This window comes from Galeopterus variegatus, unplaced genomic scaffold, assembly GCF_000696425.1.
Source record: "Galeopterus variegatus unplaced genomic scaffold, G_variegatus-3.0.2 Scaffold1809, whole genome shotgun sequence".
Taxonomy (NCBI): Eukaryota; Metazoa; Chordata; class Mammalia; order Dermoptera; family Cynocephalidae; genus Galeopterus; species Galeopterus variegatus.
Window position 1 is genome coordinate 72,146 of NW_007727920.1, and position 14,261 is coordinate 86,406.

General features: G+C 38.0%; 1 protein-coding gene and 1 pseudogene across 1 annotated transcript in view; both read right to left on the reverse strand.

The window, feature by feature from the left end:
* The window catches only part of PPM1L (protein phosphatase, Mg2+/Mn2+ dependent, 1L), a 292,946-nt gene that overhangs the window by 34,878 nt on the left and 243,807 nt on the right, over positions 1-14,261 (reverse strand). The gene's annotated exons all lie outside the window — the stretch shown is intronic.
* Positions 2,130-2,664, reverse strand: LOC103595658 (annotated as a pseudogene).

Genomic DNA, 14,261 nt, shown 5'->3' on the forward strand with positions numbered 1-14,261 from the left:
CCACTCTGCCATCATTAGTGGAAATTATATGAGCTTTGGAGTGAGGTGGGCAGGGGTTTCAAATCTTAGCTCTATACTTAGTAGGTGTATGACCTTGGCAAGTTATTAGCCCTGAGAAACTTAACTGCCTCATTTGTTCACTAAGTCTGGCTCATTCCCATGACTACCTTAGAGGATGCCTGAGAGGATAAAATGAAACCAATTATGTTAAATATTGACCACAACGAGCACTCAGTAAATGCTATTTCCTTATGTGTGAGACTTCAGATCCACATCTGCCCTCTCACATACTCACATACTAGCTGCCATCAGACTAGACAGTTAGGCTTCTTTGTCTGCATATGTGGTAGCGCTCATACTCAAACTGAAGTGAGAAAACAGTAAGTATTATGATCACTGTAAGTGCTTAAAGGCACCGGGAGTGTGATAGAAAACCACAAGTCTGTTAACTGTGATAAATTAGACCTCTATTAGTATATCCCTGAATCCACACTGACTACAGTTCATCAAGATTACTGTTATTACACCAAGTTACCTATTAAGGAGTACAATCTCATTAATTAAAATTTTACAGGGAATATGCACTGGCATTCTGTCAGCATCCAGATAAGTTTTTATTAATGACTGCCTCAGGCATAGAGTACCCTCTCCTAACATTCTGCCATTTGGGACAGCCTTTTTCTCTCTGGTGTCATGAATCCCTGTTTACTCCTGGGAGAGTGGACAGTAGGAAAAGGGATCAGAGTCTGCCTTGCAGTATGGCTAAGATTCTCAACAACAGCCAGTGCTAGTGCACCCCTCTTTGAGCTGGCTTTGAGCTTATTTTCTCCCAGATTTGTGGGCCCCTCCTCTTTCCCTTTTTTCATTGACTTCGGCCCAGTGTCTTTTTACAGTCTACTTTGCAGAAGCCTCTTCCTCTACCTGTTCCCCAAAGTTCTATTCTTGGTCCTCTTTCTTGTCTCCTGCTCTACTTACCTAGGATCATCTCGCCCATGCCCACATCTTCAGCCACACCCACCGGTATGCTTATGCCTGCCAAATCTGTATTTCCAGCCTGAGTGTTCAACGTATAGAGCCTCCACAATTTGTTTTTCCTATAGGGACCTTAAACTCAATATGCACACACACACACACACACACACACACAAAAAATTATTTTGCTTTAAACTTGCTTCTTCATTTATGCAGCCTAAATCAGAGAATGACATCAACATTTATCCAAATCCAAAGACCTGGGAGTCAACACTGACACCTCCCTCTATGCCCATAGCTAATCACCCAGTAAGTCCTGGTAATTCTATCACTTTATGATCTCTGAAACTCCCTTTCCTCTCAATCACTCTCTGATTATGAGAAGAGCATAGTGGTTAAAAGCACAGGCTTTGGGTCCAATTCCTACTGTCCTCTCTTATCAGCTGTGTGGCTGGGCAAGAACCTCAGCCTTTCTTTTTTTTTTTTTTTTTTTCCTTTTTGTCTTTTTCCGTGTCCGGCAATGGATCGCAACCCTCAGTGTCGCCCCCGGACCGGACCGGGACCAGCAACGGGATCGCAACCCTCGGCGTTGCTCCCGCACCTCGCTCAGCCAGTGAGCGGGAACCGGTCTGTATGTGGGATCCGAACCCTCGGCGGGAGCGCCGCCACACTTCCCAAGCGGCGCACTACAGCAGTGCGCCACCGGGCTGGCCTGAACCTCAGCCTTTCTAAGTCTTGGTTTCTTCATCTGTAAAATGGGATAAGATCTGATTTGATCTTTTTTTGTTTTGTTGTTTTGTTTTATCATAAAGTTTAATTATGGCTCAGAAAAAATTGAGTAACTTTCTCTGAAAAAATATACTGACTCTGTGTGGACTGCAGTTATTTTGAAGGGGGAGGTGGGGGACCTGGTAAGTCCCTATTGTCTATTCTGAAAATAACAAAAAGACAATTACCCTATTGTCTATTCTGAAAATAACAAAAAGTCCCATCTCAAGTCTGATTATAAAGATACATGTGCCCAAAGTGGCTGAGAATAAATACAACAGGAAAGGCAAAAGCTGTAAAGCTAAGGGCATGCAACAGGCTCTAAGAGAAAATCTCAGAAATACCCCAAGTGGCAACAAGGAACATTTGGCTAGAATTTGAAGTTCTTTTCAGTCATCCCTGTCTTCTGCTCCATGTTTAAGGATGCGGGTGAGCTCAATGTAACTGAAATTCCCCTTTTTGTCAATGGGTGCTTCTCTGTACAGCTCATCCACTTCCTCATCTTCTGATCTCCCATGGTTGTCAGCAGCTCTCTCAGGTAATTCTCCTGGATGGTGCCAGTTGCTTCTTCATCAAAGCAAGCAAAAGCATTTTGGATGACATCTTCAGGATCTGTGCCATTTAACTTCTCACCAAACATGGTGAGAAACATGGTGAAATTGATCAGGCCTGGAGCCTCATTCATCATGGCATCCAGATACTCATCAGTTGGATTTTTCCCCAGTGAGGCAAGTATATCATGCAAATCTTCTTTGTCAATGAAACCATCTCTGTTCTGATCAATCATGTTGAAGGCCTCTTTGAACTCCTGAATCTATGACTAGTCAAACATGGCAAACACATTGGATGTTGTGCGCTGAGGGCGCTTCTTGGTGGTCTTGGTCTTTGCCATTTTGCTCAACATGGTGGTGGTTAAATCCCTGCACAGCCAAGAGAATCCGAGCACCTCTGAGACCCCTTGCTGCCTTGGCTAATGCTACCACCACCCTTCCACCCTGAGCCGCTCTGATTTGATCTTTAAATCAATGAATATTTGGTACCTGGGCCAAGGGGAGCCCTCCACATGGTTATGTTCTACTCAGTCTCTCACATCCTCTTAGTCAGACCAGTGTTTTACATGTCATATTCACCTGGAGGGCTTGTTGAACCCTAGACTGCTGGGCCCCATCCAAGAAAATCTGCATTTCTAACAAGTTCCCAGGTGCCACTCCTAGGCCTGTACCCTGAATGCTCTGACAGCCTCAAGGTCTCCTGGCCTACACTCTCCCCACTCCTACCCCATCCTCCCTCCACAGTGCTGTCAAAGCCATCTTTCTAAAACATTACCCAATCTTTACTTTAAAATTGCTTAATTTTTCTAGTAATTGCTAAGCACTTACTATGTGGCTGCATATAGCTCAAAGTGCTTAACATGAATTAACTTATTTAAAGCTGAGAAGAGCTCTGTGAGGTAGATAATACCTCCATTTTTTGGGTGAGCAAACTGAAGCATAGAAAGCTTAAGTAACTTGCCCACAATCATAAAAGTAGTAAGGTCAGAGCCAGAACTTCAGACCAGATTCCAGCTCTTAGCTCTGGAGCCCAAGGCCTTAACCACTGTATTCACTACTCTTCTGCCCCCATCATTTCCCATCTTAAAATCCTCCACAGAGCAACATAGCCTCCAGGATATATTATTATTATTATTATTATTATTTTATTATTTGAGTTCATCAATATACAATATAGTTGATTTTTGTGTTCCTTTACCAACTCTTCCCTTTAGCCTCCAGGATTTAAAATCAACCTCTAGCACGGCCTATGCGACCCTCAAGCCTCGTCCCTCACCACTTACTAACTTGTTCCTTGAGCTCCAGCCATTACAAACTGGTTTAGCAAGTACATTTTCGCCTGCATGAACCACCACTATACCTCCCTGCCAACTCCTCTGCATACTCTATAAAGGTCGACTGAGATGTTACCTCTTCTGAGAACTCTTCCCAGCTCTTCCTCACTAACTGTGGGTTATGGGCCCTCCTTTAGTGGAAGTTCCCCTAGTACTCGCACTTAGTTGCCTCTTACAACTTCACCATTAGGCTGGCCAGTTAGTTCAGGTTGTTAGAACACAGCCTTATAACACCAAAGTCACGAGTTTGGATCCTTGTACTGGCAAGCCACGAAAAAAAAAGAAAGAAGGAATTTTACAATGCACACCACTTACTTGTCCAACCCTTCACCAAATAGTTAGCACCTCCTTAAAGGCAGTACAGACTCTTACTGTTGCATCTGGGAAGCAGTTAATGACCATCTGTTAATGTGTGAATGTGAACTATATCCAATGGCTCTCACCTCCTATATGCTTTCTGAATTCCTTTCTTTGGACTCCCTCAGGGCTATGTGCAGAACTAGTCTTGATTATATTTCTTTAAATAAATGATTTACTTATATTTATTATTGAGTATTTCCCTAATAATAAAATGTAAAACATAATATCCATATACCTACTAACCAGCTTTAATAATTTTTAACACTTTATTGGCTTTAGATCTTGAAAATATTATTACAGAAAAACACCTGGAACTACCTACCAATTTCCTAGTGAATTAGAAAAAAAACTCAAAAAGTTTTGCTCAAAGAGTTTTTGGTTAGATTTAAATCATATTTTAAGTAACCTGTACATGCGGACTTCCAAAATGGCAGAGAATGTGGACCTCCAAAAATCTGCTCTTCTGTAAAGCAATAAGAACACTAGAAAAAATCATCAAAATCAACTTTCTCAGTATTCTGGAAATTAACCTAAGGATTTCAACAATCTAAGGAATGCTTATTTTTAAAAAAGGGCTGAATTTTGGTAAGAAGAGTGAGCTTTGTGGTGTTTAACTCATCCTATTCTCATTCCTCTCTAACCAGCTCTGTGGCAGCCTTGAAAACCAGTAGCCTTACAATCACAGTGGTTGTAAAAGTCAGCAGCCTAATAGCCACTAGAAGCGGCAGAGCAGGTTTATAACTCCTTTTAAAAAGCCCCATCCCCAGAAAACTGTCACCATTTGACTTGTGTGGCAACACCCTGGAAAAGTCCCATTTGCAGGTCTTCTTATTTAATCTGATTTGGAGCTCCCTAAGTGGGAATGCCCTATCCCCAGGATATTAGTTAAAAACAATCAGTGACAATTATTTAGCAATGAAAACAAAAGACTAGCTAAAAAACTTGAGAAGATTTTGGGAATGAGATGTCCATAGCAGGTTTTGAAAAGCTCCAACATATTCCTGGGGATCTACAAAGCCACATGCAGGAAAGTGTGTATGCCTTTAAAAGGCCGTAATTTATTACCTCTAGCTGACTTTGTAGCCTTACACAAGCAAGAAGTGAAAAAAAAAAAAAATTACAAGACATCCAAAGATAGGAAAGTACGCCCATATACGGGGGGGGGAAGCAATCAGTAGAAACTGTCTCTGAGGAAGCCCTGGTGTTGGACTTTCTAGAAAAAGACATTAAATCCAGTATCATAATATATGTAAAGAACTAAAGAAAACATGTCTAAAGAATTAAAGGAAAGTATGAGAATGATATCTCAGCAAATAGAAAATATCAATAAAGAGATAGAAATTATAAAAAAAAGTAGAAATTCTATTTCTATTGAAATAGAAATAAAATAAAAAATTCAATAGAAGAGTTCAACAGCAGAGGAGGCATAAGAAAGAATTTTTTACTGATTCTTTTATAATGTTTACCATGAAGAGAGGTCATTTGAAATTATCCAGTCTGAGGAACAGGAAAAAAAAAATAAAAACAAACAAAAAAAATTAACAGAGCCTTAGACACCTGTGGGACATCATGAAGTATAACAACATATGCATAATGGAAGTCTCTGAAGGAGATGAGAGCTAGAGAGAGACAGAAAAGAATATTTGAAGAAATAATGGCCAAAAACTTACAAAATTTGACAAAAAAACATTAATCTATGCATCCTAAAAGTTTAACAAACTCCAAGTAGAATAAACTCAAAGAGATCCACACCAAGACATATCAAAATTAAATTGTTAAAAGCCAAAGATCAAAAGACAGCAGCAAGGAAAAAATAGCTCAGCATGTACAAGGGATCAGCAAAGAAATTAACAGTTGACTTCTCATAAAAAGCCATGTAGGTCAGAAGACAGTGGGACAAAATATTCAAAGTGCTGAAAGGAAGTGTGTCAACAAAGAATTCTCATCCATCAAAACTATCCTTCAAAAATGAGGAATAAATTATGATATGCCTTAATAAACAAAAACTGAGAAAATTTGTCATTTGAAGCCCTAAGCAAATAAAAATACTAAAGAGAATCCTTTGGGCTATAATGAAAGGACAATAAACAGTAATTTGAATCCACACAAATAGATGAAAAACACCAAAAAAGGTAACTAAATAAGTAAATACGATAGGCAATTTTTTCCAGCTCATTTAAAAGATAACTGCATAAAGCAATGATCATAAAACCATGTTGATGACAGACGATTTAAAGTATACAAGAGGATGTGCATAGGTTATATATACAAATACTACACCATTTTATATAAAGGACTTGAGTATCTGTGGATTTTGGTATTTTCAGGGGATCCTGAATGGATACTGAGGGATGACTGTAACAAATGATGACATCAAAATCCTACTTCCAATAATGAATAGACAACTAGGAAGATGATCAGAAAGAAAATAGAACACTTGAACAATACTATAAGCCACTAGACCTAATAGAAATCTATAGAACACTCCACTGAACAAAAGCAGAATATACATTCTTATCAAGTGTGCATAGAACATTCCCTAGGAGAGACCATATGTTAGATCACAAAACAAAGCTCGATAAATTTTAAAAGGTTGGACTCATACAAAGTATGCTCTCTACCCACAAAAAATAAAATTAGAAATCAATAACAGAAATACATCTGGGAAATTCAATAATATATAAAAAGTAATAAACACAATCTTAAAAAAACAGTGTATTAAATAAAAAAATCACAAGGGAAATTAGAAAATACTTTGAGATGAATAAAAATGAAACACAACATACCAAACCTTATGGGATACAACTTGTTGACCTAAAATGAAACAGACCAAATAATCATAGGAAGAACTTATTGAGCCACTATGACAATTGGAACCAGGGAGACACATAGATCAGGCTGCCCTGAAAAATGTGTTTTAAAGAGAGCCAGCAGAACTTCAATAATCACAAGAAAGGGGAAGGGTCAAATAAGAGAAAGAGACAGCCCCACCTAATTTATCAGGCTTTTTATTAGTTGTACATGACACATAGATTTGAGATTGTGATTAGGTTAGGTTATACCCTACATGCAGGGATCTAGGGTAAGGGTAATAAGAAGTATTCTTGGTTATTTTATGGATCTCTGGTACCATTATGGCTGCTTTTATGTAAAGTAGTCTTATGATAATGTTTTCCAGGACAAGTAGACACAATTACCAGCTTATCCCAGATCTCAAAGGCACTATAATTTAGCCAACCTGGCCAGAGTAGATTCTTTTGGTTATCAAACTAAAATGTTTTATAGCTATGAACACCTATGTTAAAAAAGAAGAGTGCTCTCAAATAAAATACTTCTCATCCTATGAAACTAGAAGAAATAAGAGCAAACTAAACCTGAAAGAAAGATTAGATTAATAATAAAAATTAGAGCAAAAATAGTGCACAGGAAAACAATAGAGAAATCAACAAAAACAAACATTGGTTATTTTTAAAAAGTCACCAAATTGACAAAACTTTAGCTAGACTGATGAAGGAAAAAAAGAGAAGACTCAAGTTACTAAGATCAGGAATAAAAGAGGGACATCAGAAACAAAAATGGTTACAATGGAATACTATGAACAATTGTATGCCAGTAAATTAGATAACCTAGTTGAAATTGATAAATTCCTAGAAAGACACAAATTAACGAAACTGACTCAAGAAGAAACAGAAAGTCTGAATAGACCTACAGCAAGTACAGAGATTGAGTTAGTAATCAAAAAACTTCCCTCCAAAAGAAAAGTGCTAAGGCCCAGATGGATTCAATGGTGAGTTCCACCAAACATGCAAAGAAGAATTAATACCATTCTTCACAAACTCTTTCAAAAACCAGAAGATGAGGAAACACTTTCAATTCACTCTCTCAGGATAATATTGCTCTGATAACAAAACCAGACAAAGGTATCACAAGAAAAGAAAATCACAGATCAAAATCCCTCATGAAGGGCCGGCCCGGTGGCGCACTGGATAGTGCGCCGCTTGGGAAGCGCGGCGGCGCTCCCGCCCGAGGGTTCGGATCACACGCACCCAAAAAAAGCTAGTAGGGAAACTTGCCAGAATTTGAACCCAGATCTGCCAAAACTCCAAAGTCAGACCATAATTGTGTCTCCCAGTGTGTAAATATCTATCAAATACTTTGTGCACATGTGTGAACATGCCAAACTTTGAATGATTTAAGTATAACCTGTATTTTAATACTTAGGACAGCATCATAAAATTAATTTCTAAATGAATATTGAAATTTATCCAGTTTCTATGTTTAGCAATTGGTGTTAATTTACCTCTCATAAGTGCTAGAAAGGTTCTACAATACCTCCTCCAGCCCTTTTATACTATAAACTAGCAAAGCAAATCCAGCAACATGTAAAACAGATTATGATGATGACATGATCAAGAGTGATTCATCCCAGAAATGCAAAGTTCTTTAAACATATGAAAATCAATCAATGTAATACATATGATCACCTTGATAGGCCCAGAACCATATGATCATCTTAATAGACTCAGAAAAAGGACTTGATAAAATCCAATACATTTTCATGATAAAGACATTTAACAAACTAGGATTAGAAGAGAACTTTCTTAACAAGGTAAAAAATATTTACAAAAAACATATAGCTAACACCCTATTTAATGATGAAAGACCAAATGCTTCCCCTCTAATGTGCCAAACCAGACAAAAATGTCTGCTCTTGCCACTTCTGTTCAATGTTGTAATGAGGTCCTAGCCAGGGCCATTAGGTGAAAAAAAAAGAAAGAAAGAAATAAAAGACATCCAGAGTGGAAAGGCATTAGAGATGACATGATCTTGCACATAGAAAATCCAAAGGAATACACACACACACACACAAACACACACACACTATTAAAACTAATAAATCAGTTAAGCAAGGTTGCAGGAGCCAAGATCAATATACTCAACACTAGCAATGAACAATCTGAAAATGAAATTAAGAAAACAATTCCTATAATAGCATCAAAAAGAATAAAATACTTAAGAATGTATTTAACAAAAAAAATGTCTTTTAAACTGAAAACTATAAAACATTGCTGAAATGAAACAAAGATCTAAATAAATGGAAAGACATTCTACATTTGTGTATTGAAAGAATTAATATAGTTAAGATGGCAATATTCACCAAATTGATCTACAGATTCAACTCAGTCTGTCAAAATACCAAGTGCTTTTTTTTTTGCGAAAATTGATAAACTGCTCCTAAAATTAATATGGTAATGCAAGGGACTCAGAAGAGCCAATGCCAACCTTAAAAAATGAAGTTAGAGGACTCAGACTTCCTATTTTCAAAATGCACTACAAAGCTACAATAATCAAAACAGTGTGGTATTAGCATAAAAATGGACATATAAATTAATGGAACAGAACTGAGAACCCCCAAACAAATGCTTACATTTATGGTCAATTGATTTTTGACAAGGTTGCCAAGATAATTCAATGGCGAAAGAACAGTCTATTCAACAAATGGTGCTGGGACAATTATATAGCCACATGCAAAAGGGATGGATCCACATGGAGCTTTACCTTATAAGATATACAAAAATTAATTCAAAATGGATCACAGACCTAACTGTAAGAACTAAAACTATGAAACTCCTACAAGAAAACATAGGAGTAAACCTTTGTGACTTTGTATTAAGCAATGGTTGTCAGATTTAAAACCAAGAGCACAAGCAATAGATAAATTGGACTTCATCAAAATTAAAAACTTTGTGCTTCAAAGGGCAACATCAGAAAAGGAAAAGACAGCCCACAGAATGGGAGAAAACATTTGCAAATCATATATCTGCTAAGGGATTTGTAGCTAGAATACATTAAGAACACTTATGACCCAACAATACAAATAACCTAATTTAAAAATTGGCTAAGGATTTGAATAGACATTTCTAAATAGAAGACGTACAAATGGCCAATAAACATAAGCAAAGATGCTCAGCATCAGGAATCATTCAGGAAATGCAAATTCACAAGATGCCACTTCATACCCACTAAGATGGCCAAAATTAAGTAGACTGACAATAACACATGTTGACAAGGATGCAGAGAAATTAGAATTCTCATATATTGCTGGTGGGAATGTGAAATGGTGCAGCCAGGTTGGAAAACAGTTTGGCAGTTCTTAAAAAATTTAAACATAGAGTTATCATAAGGCTGAGCAATTGCAATCCTAGGTGTGTACCCAAGAGAAATAAAAACATATGTCCACACAAAACTTGTAAATTCTACATACATATTGAATATTCATCACAACAGCCCTAAACTGGAAATAACCCCAAAATGTCCATCAACTGAAGACTGGATAAGCAAAATGTAGTTTATCCATATAATGGAATATTATTTGGCAGTTAGAAGGAATAAAGTACTGATACATGTTACAACATGGAAGAACCTTGAAAACATTATGTTAAGTGAAAGAAATCAGCCACAAGAGATCACATATTGTATGATTCCATTTATATGAAATGTCCAGAATAGGCAAATCTATAGAGACACAAAGCAGATTAGTGGTTGCCTAGGGTAGTGGTGGGAGAACAGAGAGTGACAGCTAAAGGGTACAGGGTATCTTTTGGGGGTGATAAAATATTCTAAAATTAGATAGTGATGATAGTTGCATAATTCTGTGAATATACAGCAAACCAATGAATTGTATACTTTAAAGGCATAAATTTTATGGTATGTGAATTATATATTAACATAAACATGTATGTGTATTTCAAATTACTCTGGCATCTCCTGAGACCCTGAATCATCCTTGCCAAGAAGCAAAGTCAGACATCCACATTTGTTACTTTAGAAAACTAAATGTGGCAAATAAGAAGCTAAGCACTCCAGCTGTGAGTCCTTTCATCCTTTCTGTGGCTGTTTACATTGACCACTTGGATGGTCACCCTTAATCTGGACTGTACCTATTGTGCAGAGCCTGCTCTCTCTCCCCTCCGTTCTAGTCTTTGCATTCATTGTAAAGCATTGTAAAGCATGACTGTGTTTATCCAATTTAAGACAAATGGAGGAAAATGCAGAGGACTACAACATCAGCAGCAGTGCCTACAATTAAAGCCCGGATGGCAAAGTGATCACAGAAATGAAATGAAAGGCTCAATATAAGAGAACCTTTATGTGAAATCTTATGTAGCACAGTCAGGAAAGCTAATTCCTAAATAACAGAATGCCTTTGGGGTCAGACTCTTCATCTTCTGAATGTTCACCCCATGGAGACATCAAGCATTCACTTCTGAACACTGGTAAAAGGACAGCAACAAAGACCAATCCTTGAGTCAAAGGCCAAGATTAAGCTCTCTTCTATAGCTGTTTATATGTGTGTGTTTGCACATATATATGTTTCAAAAAAATGCCACCCATAAGTGATTGGACATAGGTTTGGAGTTTAGAAGAATAGAAGAAATGTTTGGGTTTGCTTAGTTCTCTGCTTGCTTTTCCTCAGCTGAGACTCACGGATTTTGATAGAACCTTATTTTTACTTGAAAACTAAAACATTGTAAACAAATTCCTTTTGATGGCAGCAACTTATCTTCATCATATTCATCTAATTTTGTTTGTGGTTAAAATGCCCAGGTGTGCTGCAGCTATCTAGAGAACTTGTTATAAAAGCAGATTATCAACATCCTGTTTAACATGGCCATTTCTAGACATGAGCCGTGGTGCAAGTGTAAAATGCTCTAATTATAAGACTCTGGAAGCATCAGACACAGAAACAGCTGCAGGCATTAGTGACAAATGGTTGTTTTGTACTCCTGCCACTTTTAATGTTTCAGATTGTGTTTCTGAAATCATATTCAACTGACTATTAGGACAAACAAATGTCACACTTGGAAAATAAAACACAAAAGAAATCATCAATGGCCTGGCTCAAATTTACAGGGAAATGCAGACCTAAAAATCACATCAGCTTCCTCCACTACCTGCTTTCATTCTATGTAATGATTCAGAAACAGTTTTAAAGACCTTGTCATTTCTGAACAGCAATTTAGTGATTTAAACAGAGAATCAACCTCTATTGAAACCAAAGATTTTATTTATATATGGATGCTGATGTGTGCATGAGGGAATGAAGAGACTGGGCATGTGGCGACAGGGAAAGGAAGAGATTCCAGCAGAATTACCTTCTTCTCCCACCTTTTAGCTGCTTGTCCAAAAGCACAGAGTAACTACTGTGTAGTAATTTGTCTCCACCATTAAATAGTGAGCTCCTTATAGAAAAAGATTGCATTTTCTTTATCTCTGTTGGCATGGAACATAGCAATAAATATTTGAGGAAGGAAGAAAAGAAGGCAGGCAGGAAGAAAGGAAGACAGGAGGAAGAAAGCGACAGAGGGAGGGTGGGAGAAAGGAGGGAGGGAAGGAGAGAAAGAGGAAGCTTGACTTCTCTTTTCTAGTAACTAATGTTAGTCTCAGCAGCCTGTCCTTGGCACATGATGAGAGCTTTTCCTGGGAAGAAGGGGAGGGAGACTGTCTGGAGTGCAGTTTAAATGTGGCAAGCTTCTTTCTTTTTCATGATGAAAGTATATCAACTCCAGCTTGGACCCAGAAACTGTTAACTCTACGGAAATGTGAGAAAAGGGAAGAAAGGAGGGGCCAAAACCGGCTGGCAGCCAAGGCTGTTTGGCAGTGAGACACAATCAGAGGGGAGTGTACTCGTTTCCTATGGATGTGTGACAATTTGCCGCAAACGTAATAGCTTCAAACACCGCCAATTTATTATCGCACAATTTCCATGGGTCTCAGAAGTCTGGGCACAGCTTTGTTGGATCCTCTGCTCAGTCTTCCAAGGGTATAATCAAAGTCTCAGCAGAGCTGTGGTTCTCATCTGGAGTTTGGGGTCATCTTCCAAACTCATTCAGGTTGTTGGCAGAATTCAGTTTCTTGAAGTTATGGGACTGAGGTCCCCATTTTCTTGCTGGCTCTTGGCAGGAGGTCCCTCTCAGCTCCTAGAAGTCACCCTCAACTGCTAGCCACACAGCCCTCTTATAATATGGCACCCTGAAAGCCAGCAGGAGTAGTAGTCTTACACAACATTACATCGTCACGGGATGACTACCCCATCACCTTGCTTATATAAGGTAATCTAATCAAGGTAGCCGCCAGCCCAGTATGTTCTTATCTCCCTCCCCCTAGTATACAGGACATGTATACAGGGGCTGGAATCTTGGGGGCCACCTTAGAGTTCTGACTACCACAGGAGACTGTTATTATTAGTCATTAATAGAAGGTTTCTCTGACTGTGCGTGAGGAATCCACAAACTCATTTATGGAAGAACTCCAGGTAAATGAGAAACGAGAGCAATCGAACGCTTGCGGTTGCCCAGAAGTTGTAGGGCATGAAACTCCCCTCTCTACCCCAACAAAAGAAAATCTTTTTGTTTTTTCCCATCAAGGACACTAAGATCTAACAAAAACATCAATGTTGCAGCTGTGAAGCTGTGAAAGGCAACCTAAATGCCATCTGAAACCAGTTTGGTGTGCCAGTCTCTGCTAAGGATGCACGCCAGTAGGACTGGGAAGCCTTAGGTATGCCCTTCTCTGACCCTGCCTGTTCCTTCCCACCCTGAAGTTCGTGTTTATCATTCCCTTACTTTTCTTTATAGTTTAATCACACATGAATAACTCTAAGCAATAAAATGTTTATTTCTGTCATGTCTTAACTTTACAAAAATAGAATCCATCTGAATATATTCTTCAACTTACTTTTTTCATATAATATTATATTTTTGAGATTAGTCCATATTGATATATGTAGCTGTAATTAATTCATTTTCACTGATGAATAGTATTCCATTCTTTGTATATACCACATTTTATTTATCCATTTTCCTGATGATGAGTATTTTTGTTTCCATATTTTTTTTTCTAATTATAAACAAGTGGCCGTGCATCTTCTTGCACATGTTTTCCGATGCACACATATACATTCTCTAAGAAATATACCTAGGGATGATCTGCTGAGTGACGGCATATGCACAGTTTCAACTTTACTAGGTAATGCCAAATTATTTTCTAAATCACACTGTCAACTGCAGGTCTCTTCTTGCTCCACACCTTCAGCAACACTTTATATTGCTGACTTTTTAATTTTTGCTAATCTGATGTGGGCAAAATGGTATGGTGATTTTAATTTGCATTTCCCTGATTAGTTGATAAGGTTTAGCTTTTTTTTTTTTTTTTTTTTTTTTTTTTTTTTTTTTTCTGTTTCCGGCCCCGGTTTCCCACCCCCTCTGTCCCCCCC